Source organism: Egretta garzetta, unplaced genomic scaffold (assembly GCF_000687185.1).
Source record: "Egretta garzetta isolate BGI_Z169 unplaced genomic scaffold, ASM68718v1 scaffold113, whole genome shotgun sequence".
Lineage (NCBI taxonomy): Eukaryota > Metazoa > Chordata > Aves > Pelecaniformes > Ardeidae > Egretta > Egretta garzetta.
In genome coordinates, this window is record NW_009259115.1 from 1,140,643 (window position 1) to 1,158,588 (window position 17,946).

The following is a 17,946-nucleotide window of genomic DNA, read 5'->3' on the forward strand; positions in this document are numbered from 1 at the left end:
CCAAGCAATGTCTCCTGTGATCTGAGTGCTTAGGGGGAATTCTGCTGTTCTGCTCTCCAGTGGGGCATACAAGCAAGATTACAGTTACTTAGGGACTACTGGGGTTTTTCTCCAGTGTCCTGTCTGGGCCACTAAATTCACTTCTAGCTAGCTTAAGTTGTGCTAGTGAAAAAAATCTTGCTGCTTTGATTGGACTCGACTCACTTTAACCAGTGTTTTTTATGTGCTCTGGGAACACATCCTTACTTTTCAGTTTAGTGTTCTGGATAAAACACTGAAGTTATTGGTGCGTGTGAATTTCTGGGGGCAGGGTGGTTTCCTGCTTGCAATGGGAACAGAGTTAAGAGCCAGGAACTTTCTTTAAATCCTTTTGTTATTAGCAGAGTGCACTGTGGCCTTTGGCATTCCCTAATTCTGCTTCTCTATCTGCAAACTGAAGGTAATTATGGTACCTACCACTTGCGGGAATGTGGAGGATTACTTGAGATGTATGCAGCCTCTTTAAAAATGTAAAGTGATACATCTGTTGAGTATTAATGGTTTATTAAATTTATTGAGCGCTTTGGGATTGTTGAATGAAAGACCTTATATAAATGGCACTTAATTACTGTTATTACTAGAGAAGGACTAGCACAGAAACAGCAGTTATCTGGGAATCCATGAAACAAAGGTCTGGAGCATATTGCCAACATCTGCTACCACTTAAAACTTCAACCCACTTACAACATGAGGCACTCTTAACTTGGACACACACACAGAGTAGTAGTTTTGTGATCACTGAGTTGCAGCAATCCTTCTATCAGGCTGCTGTATGCTGAATACACCTTATCCTCTGGGAATTACTCTGCCCTGGTAGGGCTGTCACAGGAATTGCATGATACTCTTACCACAAGTCTGCTTTAAATATTGCTTTTTCCCTACTCACAGAATTGAATGGGAAGGTGCAGTGATGTTTTTCATTCATGACCCCAAGTGTCCTCACAAACACAGGCAGGACTATACTGTAGAGTACAGAGCAGTTTTCCAAGGCAGGTGATGCAGCTTTCTATTTCTAGAGCCCTAACAGCTCCTTCAAAGTGTTGAGTTTTCAGCATGTGGAAAAATTCATTTGTGTGGTGTTTGGTTCTGAGTGTACCACATGCTTTGATTCTGGAGTGGTGGGAAGCTCAGGAGAAGCTTACCCTTCAGGTTGAAGAGAAACTGATAACCTTGCAACACCAGTCTACTATGAGGCATCTGCCCAGTGGCTTGAAAAGAGAGGATAAAACCTTCTGCCCCTGAAGTTGATTGCCAGTTACTGTGGCAGTCTTGTTAGGCCCACTTCCTAGTAATTTCACTGATACTATGAAGTCACTGACAAGCTTGCTTTCTTCTAGCTCTTTCTGTGGGATAAGAACAGCAGAGGAAACAGGGCAGGACAAAGGGATTTATTTTAATGGTCCTGTTTGTGTACTTATCAGGGGCCAATAAACCATTAAATGGCTGGTGACTGCACTGAAATAAATTCTCCCCAAAATGGATCACTTAACCATTTTAAGAGTATATCCAGCTAAAAGCAAAGCTGCTCTTTTTAACCTACTAGTTAAACATAGTCCCAGGGTTTGGGGATTTTTGTACTGTGTAGTACCAGGACATTTGGGAAGAGACCCTGGCCAGAATATCAGGCGTGTGAGTGGCCCTTCTGGGACACACAAGATCCAACTTGACATTTAGTTTTATATCAAGTTGAGGAGGAGTTTGCATGTGGACTTACTAATCGCAAGAGGAAGAAAAGGTACGGCTCCACCTTCATCCCCTCTCTGGTCTCTCAACCAGCCTCAGATTCCCTAGGATGCTTCATTTAGATCCATCTGCTGTATTTTTTTCCAGCAATGCTCATAATGGCATTTTAACTCTATTTTATACATAAATACTTTATTATTCTGCAAAACCTCTTGTTTGTGGTTGGGAGGAAAGAGGAGGACAGATGCAAAAATCTATAGGTTCTTTTCCTGTGAGATCTTTCTTCAAGCTTTAGCAGATTAACTACAACTGGAGGCAAAAAATAGAAGCAATTAATAATCTGAGTACTTTTACTCCACTTTGATCTTCCCTGCTCTTATGACATTTTATTGCTCTTTCTACCCTGCATAGATGTAGATGAGTGTTCCTCCAGCATCTACCCACCCATGAATCAGTACCAGGAAAGGCTTGTAGTTGCTCAGGACACTTGCATCAGTAATATTTTGGCTAAAAGCAGTGCCAGTCACAGGAGTGCCTTGGGCTCAGGATGCTTCTGATTGCTCTTGCGCTTGCTTTGCCAGAATACTAGGAAGGAAGATTGCCTCAATATATCATAGCTTCATGGCTCAGGAGAGAGAGTTACCATTCCCTGTTCCTGGACTCATCTTTTGTGCAGTAAAAGCTGTGTAGCTTCACTTCTCCACTCTGTACAACAGAGAGCCTTGCAGGCGTAAAGTATGCCAAAGATTAATTGGTTCCCAGGTAACCTCACGGTGACAAGGGCTAGAATTTCCAGAGATAAATCTGTGGGCTCTGGTTTTGACTGTGAGTCCATGGCTTTCCCACTTGCATGGTGGAGTGTAAGAGTACATAGTAGGGAAATGTTAATTTGGGCATGGAAGATTAGTCCTTTTGCCAGTGGCTCAGGAGAATGGAACTTGGTATTTGTGCATCAATGTGAACTTGTGTGTTGCAGAAATCTTTTCTTTATAGAGCAGTGGATACATATTTCTTTCCAAAGGCAAGCAAGAGAACACTGCACTTATGACTTATCAGTATTTGACTAGATTTTGAGAACTGACTACATTTCAGACTGTGCTAAGTAGTGCATATCACACATCATCCCCAGTTCAAACTGCTTGGTTTCACTGCTTCATGATGTTCTACAGTTATCAAAGTTTAATGGGATCGTTCCCTCAGTTAATAAGGAATACTTTTTTCCCCCTAGTCTTGAAGGTTCCCCTTAGGAACAATTAAAGTTGACTCTGATATTTTACTTTGACACTACCTTTTTTAATCAGACAAAGTCTTAAGTATTGTTGCTCCCTAGTGGTTTAGAAACTAGAATTGAGAACCTCAGACTGAAAAATTAAAACAAAATTCTTTTTTTCTAAATCATCTGTTCCTGAATCTTCTAGGGCTTGTTAGTTCCTGTTCCCAAGGCCTTGCTTAACTGCTAAATTATTTTTTCCTCACAAAATAACTCAACTGCTAGAGCAGCACCTTGAATAAAATGAAGTATTGCAAAAACTGGCAATGTTGATTGTACAGGGTAGTTCTGGTTTATTGTTCCCTGTGCTGGCTCCAAACTTTTAGTGATGTTGGATATGGATCAGAGGCTGATTAAAATGGTGTGTTCATCCTCAAGTTGATTATGCAAGAGAAAAGGACCCAGGTTGAAGTTCAGGCAGATGGAATGGCCCTGCTGTGACCTTTCCAGCATTTGAAATCTAGCTTCTAAATGGAGCACACGGAGTCCCCCCCTTGCATTGTGCAGTCCTTAGCAGGGGACAAGTGCCACTGTGCTTGGGGAAGATCATTTTCAGTCTACGCTGAGGGCATGGACAGCTATGGTAGTCCATGATGTTGGGGATAAATCCTGTGCTGCTGCAGCTCTTTGCACACTGGTTTTGTAATGGCTGACATGTCTCAGGCCTAGCGACTGCTGAATTTGTTTCTCAGGACGATTCAGCAGATCTATATTGGGGATTTTACTTGTGACCGGACAGAAAGCGTGATCCTTCTGCATTTTACACCCTCTTGGATCAAGGGCTGGATGAATTTTTCTATCTTCCTTTGCAGTAGTTTCAGGAAATGTTGTTTTGTTCCTGGTGATGCTCCATCAGAGTTGCTCTGAGGAGATGTTCTGGCTGACACACAGCTCAAGCCTTGGCACTTGTTCCAGAAAGGCTTCTGCCAAATGCCTCGCCACTGAGTTACTGTTCCCGGGCGCCAACTGTTTGCTTTTTGCAAGGTGGGGAACTGCTGGGGAAGGGAAGCATTTGGTGAATCACAACTCCCACGCCTTTGCATACCCACTAATTACCAGCCAAAATACTTTCACCCTTACTCAGACCAGATACCACCTTTACTCCAGAATCTTTTCCGTCCATCCTGTAGGGTGTCATGCATAAAGGAGATGAGAGACTCGGACTTCTCTGAAAAGGCAGATGGCTGACCTGAAGCGATAAATATGCATGTGTCTGCATCAGAGATCTGATTTACCTTAGTGGCTTCTGTTCTTTTCTGTTCCTGCTGTCAGCTGCCATCACCAATGCAGGGGTGACAGCAGAAAGAGGGCTGACTTACCTTTCGATTTGGCTGCAGGAGTATCTTGCAGCTTGACAAGAAGCAGTATTGAATTTTTAAGTGGGTGCTTTAAGAAGCTTTCTCAGCTCTGCTAGCTTTTCAGTGAGACTGTGCTAATCCTTCTTCAGATATATATTTGATAATAAGCCAGAAAGGATATTTAGCTAGTGGAAGGGATTTGTTGCTGTATGGCCTATTTCACCTTAAAACATGTGTTTGACTGGTGTAAGACACTCTAAAATGGCTTGATTTTAAGATGAATGTGTGTTGATGCCAGATGGGACCCATTCAATGGTTTGTCTGAACTCTTAGATACTAGAAAAATCTTACTCGGTGATCCAGATTGTATTGTTTGTACTACTGGTGTGAGTGGTTAAATCTGGGTTTCTTAAAGGCAGGACAGGTCTGAGAAGTGCTTCTTCTGGCTGCACAGAACTGACTATCAGAAGTGAGAACTGTATAGGATGCACTAAGCAAGTCAGCTTCTTCTGTGGCACCTTGGATGTGAAGGGGGTGAGGTGGGTGCTGCGTGTACCACTGAGATTTGAGGCAGCAGTACCAGATCCAGGGTGGAGGTGTCATGTGCAGACCCACAGTCTGGAAATACCAAGCCTGAAGCTACAAACGTGGATCTGAACCATTCTGCTGGGCCAGACATGAAGCATGTTCTGGCACAGGGTCAATGTCAGAACATGGCACCAGTCTGAATTCATTATATTCTATGGGCTGGAAGCTCGGCCTCTGAAAATAGTCAGATGTTCTTTTCATAAGTATTTGAGCTTACCATGTAGAGAGAAGTCAGGTAGTGGTGGTGTTACTGGCACAGAGCATTTGAAGGACCTAGGTGTGAGTGTCGGGCAACACCTGAAGCTCTTGTGATCTTATGACATTAGCAGAGCCTGGGAAGGAAAAGATTGTGTATTCTTGCTGGTGTGAAAACTATTTCTGCAACATTAATCATAAAGTTATAGGTCTTGATAGCCCTTTCCACTGTATGTTGAGGTGGTAAAAGTGGTGTTCCTGCCACAGTCCTTTTCTTCTTTATTTCCCCATATCTGTGACATGAGGATGGTCTGCTTGCTTATTAATCTTCATAGATGTAACAGAAGGATATTTGTCCTATACATCAAGTTGGTATTTGAATACCTAGTGAAATGAATGGGCATTAACTGGCTAAATTCCACTAGGTATAAAACTTGTCCTCAAAAAGGGATGAATCTGCTATTTAAAATAAGTATTTCTCAAATATGAATAGAGCCACTTCAGCTGAGTTGATGCTGTTGAAGGCTGGTAGAAGTGACTGCAGCTGGCTCATACTTTGAGGCGGCAATGCCAGGCAGGAGTTTGTCACTAAATAAGTGACTGATACTATTCCCTCCACCCTGCTCCCCTCCCTCAAGCTAAAGCTTTCCACGGAAATTTTAGCTGCATTGGCTCTGGCTGAGACTTCAGGCTTAGAAACATCCTTGCACTTTTGCTTGCATTCAGGTCTTTAATAAAACACAGCAGTGAGCCAGCCCCTGTGAGCTTACAGTCTGGTTAGTGTGGCCTTCTAGTGATTGATGGATAAAAAGTTGGCCTTGGCCCCCAGGATGGTGGTTATTTTCTTTATGGTCATGCCTAGTAGTCTCCAGGGTGTTCAGGTTACAGAAAGGGGGTGACTCAGCTAAATCAACATCTGAGCTGCCTTACAACGTTGTCATTAACCATGTAAAGAGCTTGAGCAAACAGGGAGTGGAGCTCAATGCCTGTGGTTAGCTGGGCTGAACCTTGGCCATAGTGAGAGGCAGCTTCTCCCTAACTCAATGGTAAACCGTTGACACATTTGGCTGGCACTAAAGATTAGGAACCTTTGTTTTGGATGGAAATTTGGCATTAGAAAACAGAGTCAAAATGCTTATTTTGTTCAGAACTGAGATACAGAGACTTTCAGGATGTGGTTCTGACTTTTTCTCAACCATGGAGTAGCATTTTACTTTGCTTACAGCTTTATTTAATGTGATGGGCTACTCAGGCTTTAAAGAGTTGGTTCAGCCAGAGTCAGGTCTTCAAGAATCTGCAGAAGTTCACACTGGGTATCTGTGGTAGAGCTAGAAATAAAACTCATGTCTTCAGAGAGTTGGTCATCACCACTGTAAGGCAGTTCTCGTGGGCTTTCTTTTCCTTATGTTATGTGAAAAGAAGGCTAGACTAGTGTCTGCCTTGACAGAGTTTTTCCTTTTGCAAGGAACGAGGGGAGACTCACTCCTTCCAGTGGCGATGAAAATTGCCTCTGTGTTGAAATCCATAAACTGCAAGAGATTAAGCTGAACATTATGTACAGTTTAGAAATGTAACTTTTCCCAAGAACTAAAGTTGCAGGACAGATTCGTGGCCTTGGCAGCAGCCTGGAACATACAGCAAGTACTTACGCTGGGTGTGGGATGTAATGCCATTACTTACTACTGTCGCAGTAAAGTCTTCGAGTCTGTCTTGCAACGATTGCTTCTGGGAGCAGAGAATTCAACAGATCCATGGGGGGATACTGTGGGATTTCTCTAAACCAAGCCAGCCACTCATTAGTCATTGCCTTAAATCTCTAAACCTCCTCTGCTTCCCAAGCTGAATGGACTCCACTGCTCCAGGTGAATCATGCAGCTTAGGCACTTGAATCAGAAGGCAGGAGGCACTCTGTTGGTTTTCTTTGTGTTTTTTTTAATTTGGGAGACAGAGGTACAAACACACCTAGTACAAACTGGGGTTTTTTTTCTCTTCACTGTGTCTGGGTGGGGAAGAGTTTTTTAATAGGAATGAAAAAAGATGAGCTGTAATTCTTTTTCCATTTGGAATCTGAGGGGGTAGAAATCACACCTCTAATAAAAAAGGAGAAATATGTTATTGGACCTGTTGAGGATATGAAATATTTCTTACATTTCAGTTCAGCTTCAACAGCTGAGCTTGGAAAAAAAATCTGTAGAAGAAAGAAACATTGTTTTAAATGAAGCCATTTCAGGCTCTAAACTTGGAACTTTTCCCTTGAAAAATGTTACAGTGAAACATCTTGAGAAATTTGAAACTTAAGACTCATCTGGAATAACTCTTTCCTATGAATATATTCATTTTTAATGAGGTCTGTATTTGCTCCAGTATTTCAGTGAAATATTCCTAAACTCTTACACCCCTAAAAAAAGTGTATTTTCCATGCATTCAAACCAACTGTTATTCAAAGAAGGTTTTCTAGGAAGGCAGAAGATCTGTCAAAGTATGTTTGTGTTAGGAAGCACTTAAAGTTCAAAGCCCCATTCAATCATTCTGATCAGCTGGATGATACTATACTTGAGACTGCAGAGACCAGCATGCTGAAGGCTCTGTGCTGTGTGGTTTTCCTTCTGGTTTTACATTTCTGGCTATAAACATTACAGAAATTGCTGCTGTGCTTTGAATACTCTTGGGTATCAGAACTTGATCAGACTTCCTCATCAGTCATCCTCAGGTACCCAAGGTGTAATTCAGGCTGGTGTGGGGACAGGTTCCTGGCTAGGACAATTTGGAGCATCTAGAGTAGGCTTCTGCTATACCTTGCCCTCTGGAGCAGGCTCTTTCTCTGTTAAGTGACGGAGAGAGGTTCTGGCTGCCTGCATTAGATCCCTAGATGAGCATGATGTGATAATCTCCCTGTGAATCTCCTGGCTTGCTGAAGAGATGGGAATGTCCCTGTTGACATCCATGCACCCAGGGCTTCACCTACAGTGACTGAGCATGACATCTTTATTCCATCCAATTCTTGTGGGGGTTCTGTTTGTTATAGGAAAGCCACAAGGAAGACATCTGGCACTGTGCCTCCTGGGTGACGTCATGGACTGTGATTCTTAAAAGGCTGCTACATACATGGGAAAGAATTTGATCTTGTACAAACAGGAGAGCTACATGCAGTTATTGTCAACTTACATATTCTGCTCCCCAGTGAATATACACTCTTCAGCTGAGGTGCATCCCTCTTGGTTTTACTTGCTGCGGTTTTCAGCTGGCATCAGTTGCATGAAGGCAACACTGAGTAGGAACTGCATTAACCAGTTCCTTTTTTTAATTTTCTGTAATCTTCTAATTTTAGTCTCTTCTGTTCTCTTCTGTCTACTGTTTTATGTAACCGATTCTGAGTAGAAGCATACTGGGGGGTTGTTTTTACTTGCCATTAGTTGAAGTAAGCATCTAGGCAGAGAGAATGGGACTCTGAATGGTGGTGCTGGGGATGATGGGACTATGGGTCTTAAAGTTTTTAGACCAACCATGCTTATGTCATCTGTCTAACTTTCTCCCAAATTGTCATTGGGCAAGGGTTAGAAGCAGGACCCTATGTGACATTTAATGTGTGCTATGAGACCACACTTTTGAGGTGACTAAAAATCCCTGATGAACTGCATCCTTTGCTGCAGAAGGGTCTGTGCATGTCTCAGCTGCCAGAGAGGGAGCTTGCCAGAGATGCTTGGTGTCCTGTGGCTTTCTGGTGAGCTGATAACATGCTCTTCTCTGGGTACCAATGGTGGGATATCGATGGAAGCTCTGGAGATCGCAACTTGGGTAAGGCTAGATTAAAGTATTAACTTGCAAAGGCTGTGAATTCCATTAGTCAGACTAAATGCAAAACAAAATTAGTTTGAACCAATAATAGGAGAAAGAAACTTTTCTACATGTAAAGAGCATAAGAATGGCTCTGCTGGGTCAGATCACAGGTCTGCCTGGCTTGGTATCTTGTTCCTAGCATGGTACAGGTCAGGAGAAACCATAAATATAAAGCATGTATGTAGCAATATTTCCCCCAGATACTCTCCAAAACTCCAGCAATTGTGTCTGGGAAGCTTCCTGAGCCAGAGATGGTTCCTTTGTGTTTATTAATTCTCATTTTGTTTTCAGAAAATAATTATGCTTGTCTCTAGTATAGGAAATTGCAGAGGGTTCTGGGCTGAGGAAGCTGCCTGAATGCAGCATGACCTCCTGGGCAGGACTGCTAAGCAGTTGTTCTGCACGCAGGTCAGCTTGGTCTGGCTGCTCTTCCTCCCTGTCAGGGTGGTGTTTGCCTGGCAGCCTGTCTATGAGGACAGCTGGTGATCGTGGGGTGCAGGAGGTGCCAGGCTGCCTGTGGGGCCAGTGCAGGTCTGATGGGTCACTGAGGGGGGTGAAGAGAAGATGCTTCAGGAGCCTTGTTCAGGAATATCAGGCAGGGAGAGGGCAGCGCTCTCAGCTCTCAAACTGGTAAGTAAGGAAACCCAGGCTGTGGTATATCTTATCTCCATAGTTGAAAAGACTGCGCTCTGCAGAGGCTGACTTAGCTCTTGAGTTAGGAAATCCAATTTACCGCTGGCACAAGCAGCCATGTGTGTGCTGTCTCTTCATGAAGTTACCTTGGATGCCCTGGCCTTCCATGCCCATAAGATGGAATATGACCAGGCTTTGGCTTTCCCCAGGGCAGCATCATCCCCAGCACTTTTACAGGCACTTTGCAGTTCAGACTAAGTGTAATTTACATCAGGCATCACAGGCTGAAGCCAAACACATGAAGGGATAATGCCAAGCAATAATGCTTGCCATATCCCTGGATTGCACTAGAAGTCACTATTGTTCTGTACTGAGGCTGTTCCAGTAACTAACTGGCAGTTACTAAAGAAATATGTCACCATTAGAGATGCCACTAAGCCTAGCCCATTTGTCTGCTAGTGGAGACATTCCTTGTCTGGCTTCCTTGTGAATCACAGGGGGACTGAAAACTTACTTGCCAGGCCTCCTACTCAAAGTTTTCCTAAGCATATTAATCTAGGGTTCTGACACTGTTCTCCAGAAGCTTCCTAGGTAGCCAAGCCAAGAGAACAGGATGGACTTCAGGAGCTGGTCCAAAGTCCTACAGCTTCCAACCCTGTTTGCACCATGAAGTTTCCACTGTGGCTTTGCAAGACCAGGTTGTCCAAACACCAAACTGGCTAGTGTATAAGATGCAGTTCACTAGTTCCAGTGCATCCCACTGAGGCCAGTGGGATACAGGTAGAGAGGCACACTTTTCCTCTCTATCCAAACTCTGATGTAAGAAGCTTCAGGTATGATTCCCAGAAGCACTGTGTAGCACTCTTCTTCCAGTGTAACATGAAATAACATCTATTTATTACTCTGTTTATCTGCATCTAAAAGAGGTACTGTAATATTTACTTCCCAGTATGAATTTACTTAGGAAGCATGGATAAGGATACAGATCTGAATGGATAGAAATGTCTTAGGGTCAGAGTTTGAATCCAGTATTCAAGAGTGACATAAATTTTCCAGGGTGGTTACAGGAAGATTAGAATAATACCTTGCAAAATGGGTGACCTAATCTTTTGGGATTTTTCTGTGTCTTGGAGAGCTCCCATGCTAATAGGAATACTGCTACTTTAAAGATTGCTCTCCTTTCCTTTTTGTGCACTGAACTAAGTGCTGGAGCCTCAGCCACAAGCCTTGCTTTGATTAGGCCTGCTTCAAACAGCAGACATACACACATGCTATGAAGAATTATGGGCTGTCACTGCTAAGGATGCCATCAAATGACTGAGCAAAAGGGAGCATCTACAAACAAATAAAAACTGATATTAAGGGGATTATTATTAAAAGGCCTTCAAACAAAATAAACACACACTAATCTTTGAGGTTATTTTTTTTCTTTTTAGTAAGCTTCACGGGAAGATAAATACCATGCAGTTCCTCCAAAAGAAGTGACTGAAGAAGCAGTCAGCATCAGATGGGTCAGTTCTTTGGGACCTGGAGGTTTTGCAACAGCTCATGTCATGTGTCTGTCCACCCCTGCCATTTTGTACAAATGTAGTAAACTTCACAGTCTGCACTAATTAACACCAGGCCTGAAGAGGAGCTATGGATTGGGAATTCAGGAGCAGGGGGGATGTCCCTAAGCACCAAGCTGACAAGGTGAGAACAGTGGTTGCTTGCTTTGTTTTGCTGCTGGGAGGTCACTGCTTCCTAGCAGAGCAGCAGTGTGTGTCCTTCCCCAGCAGCTCCAGTTCCTTACCCAAAGTAATTGGTGGTATCTCCTAGTGAGTGTAATATCAGCATGTCAGCAACACCTGGTCTGTGTGCCCAGGAGAGGTCTTCATCTGCTAGGCTGGATATATTGGTGCCTGAGGAGCAGATGTTCTCTTTTGTACTGTCTTTTCTCTGGAAAGAGCTGGGAGGACAGCTCTCTTAAATCACTGAAGGTCTTGCTTCCTGTGAGAACTGGCTCCTGGCTTGGAGATGGCTAAACAGATGAGAAATGCCAAGAGGAAGAAAGAGAAGCCCTGAGAAAGGAGCTGTTGTCTTCTTAAGCCCTTTCACTGTGCAAGTGGCAATGTGAAGAAGAGAGCCTACATCTCCTGAGGGTCTATCTGCCTTTACATTTGCTTGGCCAGTTGCTCATAGCCTGAGTTAGTGTGACTCTACACCCCTTGTCCCTGTTGCAGTACTTGATCCCTGGTGTGTAACATCTATTTTGAAACCAAGCAGGGCTGATGGACCAAGCTCAAAGACACATTTCTCTACAAGTAGCATCTGGTTTACCTACCATAGCTTATGCTGTTGCTGAGGAAGAAGACAGGTGTTGCTCTGCAATTCTGACTGTCCAAGGGTGAGGTGATGATCTCCACCATGATAGTGTGCTGTAGGCAGGGCAAGGGAAGCACATTGCCAAGCTGTAGACTAGCCAGGGCTTTTCAGGGAAGTTAGGGCTTTGCTGGGAAACTCAGAGCAGTTTGGCAGATGCTTGGGGGCTGGAAGTGGTACCCAAAGGAGAAAGGGAGGAGCTGATCAGTGTGGAGAAAAGGGAGGGCAAGGCCAAAGTACCTGGGATGGAGGAGGCAGCCTGTACTCCATCAAAGGACCTAGCTTGCTTGTGCAGCAAAGGGAATCAGGGTCCTGCAGCTCTCTAGTGTTGCTTCTGGTCTAACTCTGGTCATGAGCTCAAACAGCTGGTAGAAAATGGATGATGCAGAAGAAGCATCTTTGGAGTTGGAAGCAGTAAAAGGCTTGGCTTCTTCCACAGCAAATGTTTCCGGGAATGAGGATGGAAAAAAATTCGGGTGGATTAGGAGTGTGCAGCTGGGAGCAGGGACCCTGCCAGTTCCTCCCTCCTTGCTGTTACTGCAAAGGAAAGCAAGGGAATGCATTTAAAGGGATTTCACATGATGCAATTGCGTCTTTCTTGAGGCTTGGGAGGCAGAGGCTTTGCTGATGTCTGTTTTGCTTGCATCTGATGGAGATTGCCCTGGAGGGCCCTATGCTGCTTGTTCTCTGCCTATGCAATCCAGCTGCAGTTTGCTCCAGATAAAAACCTCTGGTCTAAGGAAACCAAGGACCTGAGCTGCTGCTCTGATGAATGAAGCACCTATCTCATGTGTGGCACTGGACAACTTAGCGGGAACCTGTGAGACAGAATAAATGGGATTTGCCCTCTGTCAGTGCTCATGGCTCTCTTCCTGCCACCTCTGAAACCTGGTAGTGCTCCCATGAGGCCAATTCAGTGAATATTCCTCACACTTCTGAGTGCGGATGTCCTGTGTCATCTAAGCTGTGCAGCTCCTACAAATGCCTGGAAACCACATCTCCTGAGTGTAGCTGAGCTGGCATTGGTAGGACCACTGTGTTCACCAGTGGACAGCTTGCAGTATTTAGACCACAGTCTTCAGTGACCAAATACAACACTGAGATCCTCATCAAGTCTTCCTCTTCAGGAGCTGCCGCAGATCAGAAGCATGGGCTGATTGCAATACTTTCCATGCTGTACCATTACAACTCTTCCATCTGATGTGACATGTGGCCAGCACTGCTGCTGCTAGGAAAGGAGGCCAGTGTTTAAGGATTTGGATGCAGCTGTGGCAGAAGAGGTCCCAAACCTCCACAGCCTGGCTCCATCCGTTGCTGTACAAAACAAAGCAAGCCCAGAGCACAGGATGTAGATTTACCTTATGGCTGAGGTTCCCCACCAAATCCACATAAGAGAAGGCATCATCCTCCCATGATTAGGTGGTTAGCTTATTCGGTGATGGAGACAGGCCTTTTGCCTTTGCTGCTCAAACCCTTCCCTTGCTGGGAGCGTGTCCAGGCAGACTACAGAGCAGCAATAGCTCTTGCAGCCCAATATTTGCTGTGTGTAAGAGTCAGGGAGAGCTCAGATCTATACCTTGAATGCCTGCTAGTCTGAAGGGAGGACTCAGTCCCAGCTCCTGCTCCAGCAAAGGGGCTTTATACTAAGTCTGTGTTCAGATGAGAAACACTGAGAGCAGTCTTCCTGCTCACTTCATAAGCTGTTGCCTGGTACTTACTGAGTGCTTCTACCATGTGTGTTTACATCCCCTCCAGTGAAAGAGGATCTCAAGGATGATATCAGAGTGAGCAGTATGTAAGCATCTTCACCTGGTAGGGCTTTTGACTGGCACTGGGGGCAGGTGCCTCAGTGGTCTGACACGGTGGAAGATGTGGACAGAGATCTGTGAGTAGCTAACTTGTTTGGAAATGATTTCCTGGTGGTTTGCTTTTGGGATGACCCTGCTGGCTTAACTAGAGGGGTCACTGCCTTCTGAGCAGGAAAGGAGAATCATCAGCACAGCCTGCATCCTCTGGGCAACAAGAAGGAGCAACACTTCAACAGACATCTTTCCCTTCTCTCTTAATAGTGTAGGATGATCAGGGCAGTTGTGCTTCATAGTTTCTGGTCTAAACCCATGGTACATTTCTTTTGAAAGCTTTCCTATGTTGAATGCTTGTGGTCCCGCCTGTAAAACTGTTCTTCCCAAGATCCTTGCTCCTAATAGTCTTCTGCACTTTCTTTCCTTGGTGGTTGATACTTTCCAGTTTTGCTTTTACATTTGCTTTTACTCTCTCCCCCTGCTTTCTGCAGACCCTCAATTGGTAGCCTTATGTTTGCTTGAACCTCCCCCAGCTGATAGTGTGACTGATGTGTGAGCAGCACACAGTTTCATGCATGACTTTGGCACACAGTCAAGGGAGGGCCATATGCCTGCAGCCCTGTGTGACTGAGGCTCTTGGTAAGTCTACTATTCAGTACTCCATAGCAGGCTGGAAAAGAAAGCAAACCTTAATGTAAGGCCTTAGAGAAAACATTGCGCTTGGATTTTTTTATTTTTTTTCCCTCAGGTGCAACCTGTCCAAGAAAAGCCCTCTGTGGCAGTGGGTACACACAGCGACTCTCTCAAATGGATTTAAGTTGGTACATGGGAGGTCCATGGGTTCCCCTATGTCTGGGCCTGGTTCTGCTGCCTCAGGTGACACCACGGTGGGTACATAGCTAAGCATGGACTTACTCAGTGTAAGGACAGCAGAAGGATGGAGGCTTAGTAGGCGGTAACTGCGCCGTTGAAGGTTGAGTGATAACCATATCCGTAGGGATACGCAGCTTTATCCGTAGGGATATGCAGCTTTGTGCTGTAGTCAGATGTTGGAAGAGGCAAAAGTACTGACGGAGAATGTAGGATTTGGGTAACTTTTTTCCCCCAGATATGGTTTCTTAAGAAGTGTTATTTGAAAACCTTTAGATTTAACAAGTTAAAACAAACAAACAAAAAGTAATTATTTTTTTTTAATTGCATCTAATTGATATTCTGGCTGCCTTGGAAAAAAATCATTCTTAATGTGAAAATACCTATTTTGTTCAGAACAAATATTTTCCACTGGAGTAAAGACAGAAGGAACATTTTGACCCATTCCTGCAGCAATGTCTCACTCCTGACTGCATGTAGCTCGTTTGGAAGAATAAGCTTATTTAAAGGGTTCAGACTATTAAAAACATCTGCTTTCCCATGTATCCTGAAACATTGCAGTATTTGAAAATGGAGAACATGTATCATGCTTGTCCTAGCCACCATAAAACGTCGGCTCCACAGTTTAAATTGTGGGATTTTAATTATGGTGTGGATGTATTATTCATCCTTATGTAATGCACTTTTGGTTACGGTGCTGTGGTCTCTTTTCTTTGGTTGGAACTGGGCCAGCTGACCATATTTGCAATGTGTGGCCAAACATCAAATGCATCTGCATAAGCAAAGTAATCACTTCCAGACTAAACACATTTCAAATTTGTTTGAAATACTGAACAAGCTTCATCACTGGGAGATATCTCTTCCGTGACACCAAGCTACATTGATGTGTCACTGCTGATGCCCATCTTTTTCTCATGTTTAGGTCTAAAAGCAGAGAGTCCCCTGAACTCCACTGAAATCTTCCTTTGACTGCCATAACTCTTGGTTGAAGACCAATCTCTGTCTTATGTTTGAGCATCTCTAAGTATTAATAGCTACATCTTCAGTGGCCCCTGTGAAGCAAAAAGTTATAAGAGTTCTCCTCTTTCAATGAGAAAACTGGATCATGAACAGACAATAATCCTCATCTGTTTATCTTGGAATGACTTGGAGGAAGCTGTTGACAGCACTAGAAGAAACGGAGATTTGGCATTGGTTGAGTTCACTACAAGACCCTTACTTTTTTAGCAAAATGGTCTGCTGGTGGTGGGAAGCAAAGATGCTTCAGATCTCAGCTGTGCTGGAAGAGCAAGTAGAGCCCATGTATGTGTGTGACTTCTGTCCCTTCCTACTAATACGCAGTTTTGTGGTTATGATTTTTTTAGGCTTTTTTCTATTTTGATGTTTAGTCCTGATATAATCCTGATAGCATGCTCTTCACTTCTTGATTTCTTTGCCTTTTTATTTAATTCTCCAAAGCACTGAGGTAGGAGTCTACATTTATATTCTGTTTTGGAGACAGAGCAGCGCGGCGCATGTGCTGCATCCATTCAGGTGCTGATCTGATCATGTCTCATACTGGTACGTCTGGCATCAAAGGCAGCGAGGATGTCCAGTGCTTGCAGGGTCTCTCATAAGGGGTCCCACAGCGAGAGGGCAGCAGTGCCACTGTAGATGCTGGCCGGGACACGTGATTCTTGGCTAAAGCTCTGCTCATGTTACAGGGTAGAGGCACAACGGCATGGCCCTCCCGCCTACATCTATGCTTTTTTGCTAATTTGGCTGTCTTTTTGCTGGCTACGTTTCTGCGGTTGTGGAAAGAGTTTATAATGCATCTGTGGTCCTTAAAGATTCTCTGGCGCCCTGTTTCTCTGGAGTGAAGGGTGCTATTAAATATAGCCTCCCACCAAATTCCAGTGACTAATCACACACAGATCATAGTCCCAAAGCAGCCATGACTGAGAAGCCAACGACCCTCTGAGTAATGCTGCAGGAAGAACTAACATGCTTCTTCCCTGGCCTTGCACAGGCAATGGGAATGCTGAATAAGAGTAGACCAAACAACGAGGCTGATTCCTGAGCCAAAAAAAAAGTGCCTGCAGTCACTAGGTATTGTCCACTGTTAATGCTGAGCTTTCACATGGCCACAGCTGAAGCACAGTGAAGGGGCTGAACATGGATGCTCTAAAGGTCTGGGGTGCAGTCAGCTGGCTGGCAGGTTGATAGGAGAATTTCCTATCATGAAGCTTTCCTTTGAGCTTAACAAAACTTTTAAGCACATACCTCAGGGCAGAGAGGAGGTCTTGGGCCCAATGGCACTGTTTGTGTTTAAGGTTAGTATAAGTTTGAGCATCCTACTGGAGTTATGCTTTGGCTGAGAGTTAAAGGATAAGTTCCTGATAGAGCTCTTTCCCACCCAGAGATACAGTTTTTGTCTTAGGCTTCTTAAGCTCTTTACAAGTGAACCCTGCCTTCCCCTTTAAAAATAATTTATCTTGAATAGCAATTTAGTCAGCCACTTCAACCTGCACCTGTGATGTTTGTGTTTGCTGCGATTATTTTTGTAACACTCAGAGGTGTCATTTTTTTTCTCTGCACCTAAATAGTAAACGACACATTGAAATGCATAGCATACAGGTTTTTTCAAAAAATCATTTGAATACAAGAATGAGGATGGGAGCGTTTGTGGCAAGTTGCTGTGTTCATGAACAAATGGTCTCAAAGGAATTAGCTTCCCAAAGCAAATGCAGTCATTAAAAAGTCCTTATAAATGTTTCTGGCTTTTCTGAACAAATTCTTATCAGCATATTTAGTTAGAAAAATACTTTTTTATTTACTGAGAAATGCCTATTCATTTTTTTTTCAGAACCTGAAGTTTAAGACAGAACCTTAAAACAAAACAAAAAAAGTTCCACCACTTATATTGCAAGAACAATCACATTTTTCTTTAAGATGCTTTCCTCAAAGCTCTTCCTTTAAGAACAGGGCATTCAGAGATGAGGCTGGATGCATAGTTTTGTCATGTTTATGAAGTTGTGAAAGCATCTGGATACAGTATGGAAACCCTCAACCAAAAGCCTTTTGAAGTCTCTTTTTAGTATAATCACCCAGGCTTACTCCACTCAACTATGTATTTATTGGATTTGGATGGAAGATGAGGCAAGAATCAAACTGATACTGTTGAATTTAAGTGTATTGTTATTGATTTAGGGATGTTAAATTGTGAATGTTAATTGTATACACTTTTCAGTACCTAATTGCTACTTCTACAATTGATTCACAACAATCAAGCTTATCAAAGTAATCAACTAGAGAGTGATGGCTTTTTAATATTCACTGAAAGCAACATTGTGGCATGCTCTTTTCCTTTCTTAATTATCAGGGAGCAAGG

At 43.6% G+C, this 17,946-nt stretch overlaps 1 long non-coding RNA gene across 1 annotated transcript; it reads left to right on the forward strand.

The window, feature by feature from the left end:
* The first annotated feature begins 10,985 nt into the window (after positions 1-10,985).
* Positions 10,986-17,309, forward strand: LOC118451952. The gene is made up of 3 exons (XR_004841561.1): positions 10,986-11,235; positions 14,455-14,593; positions 15,499-17,309. It is a non-coding gene; the product is annotated as an uncharacterized LOC118451952 (long non-coding RNA).
* Positions 17,310-17,946: the final 637 nt, after the last annotated feature.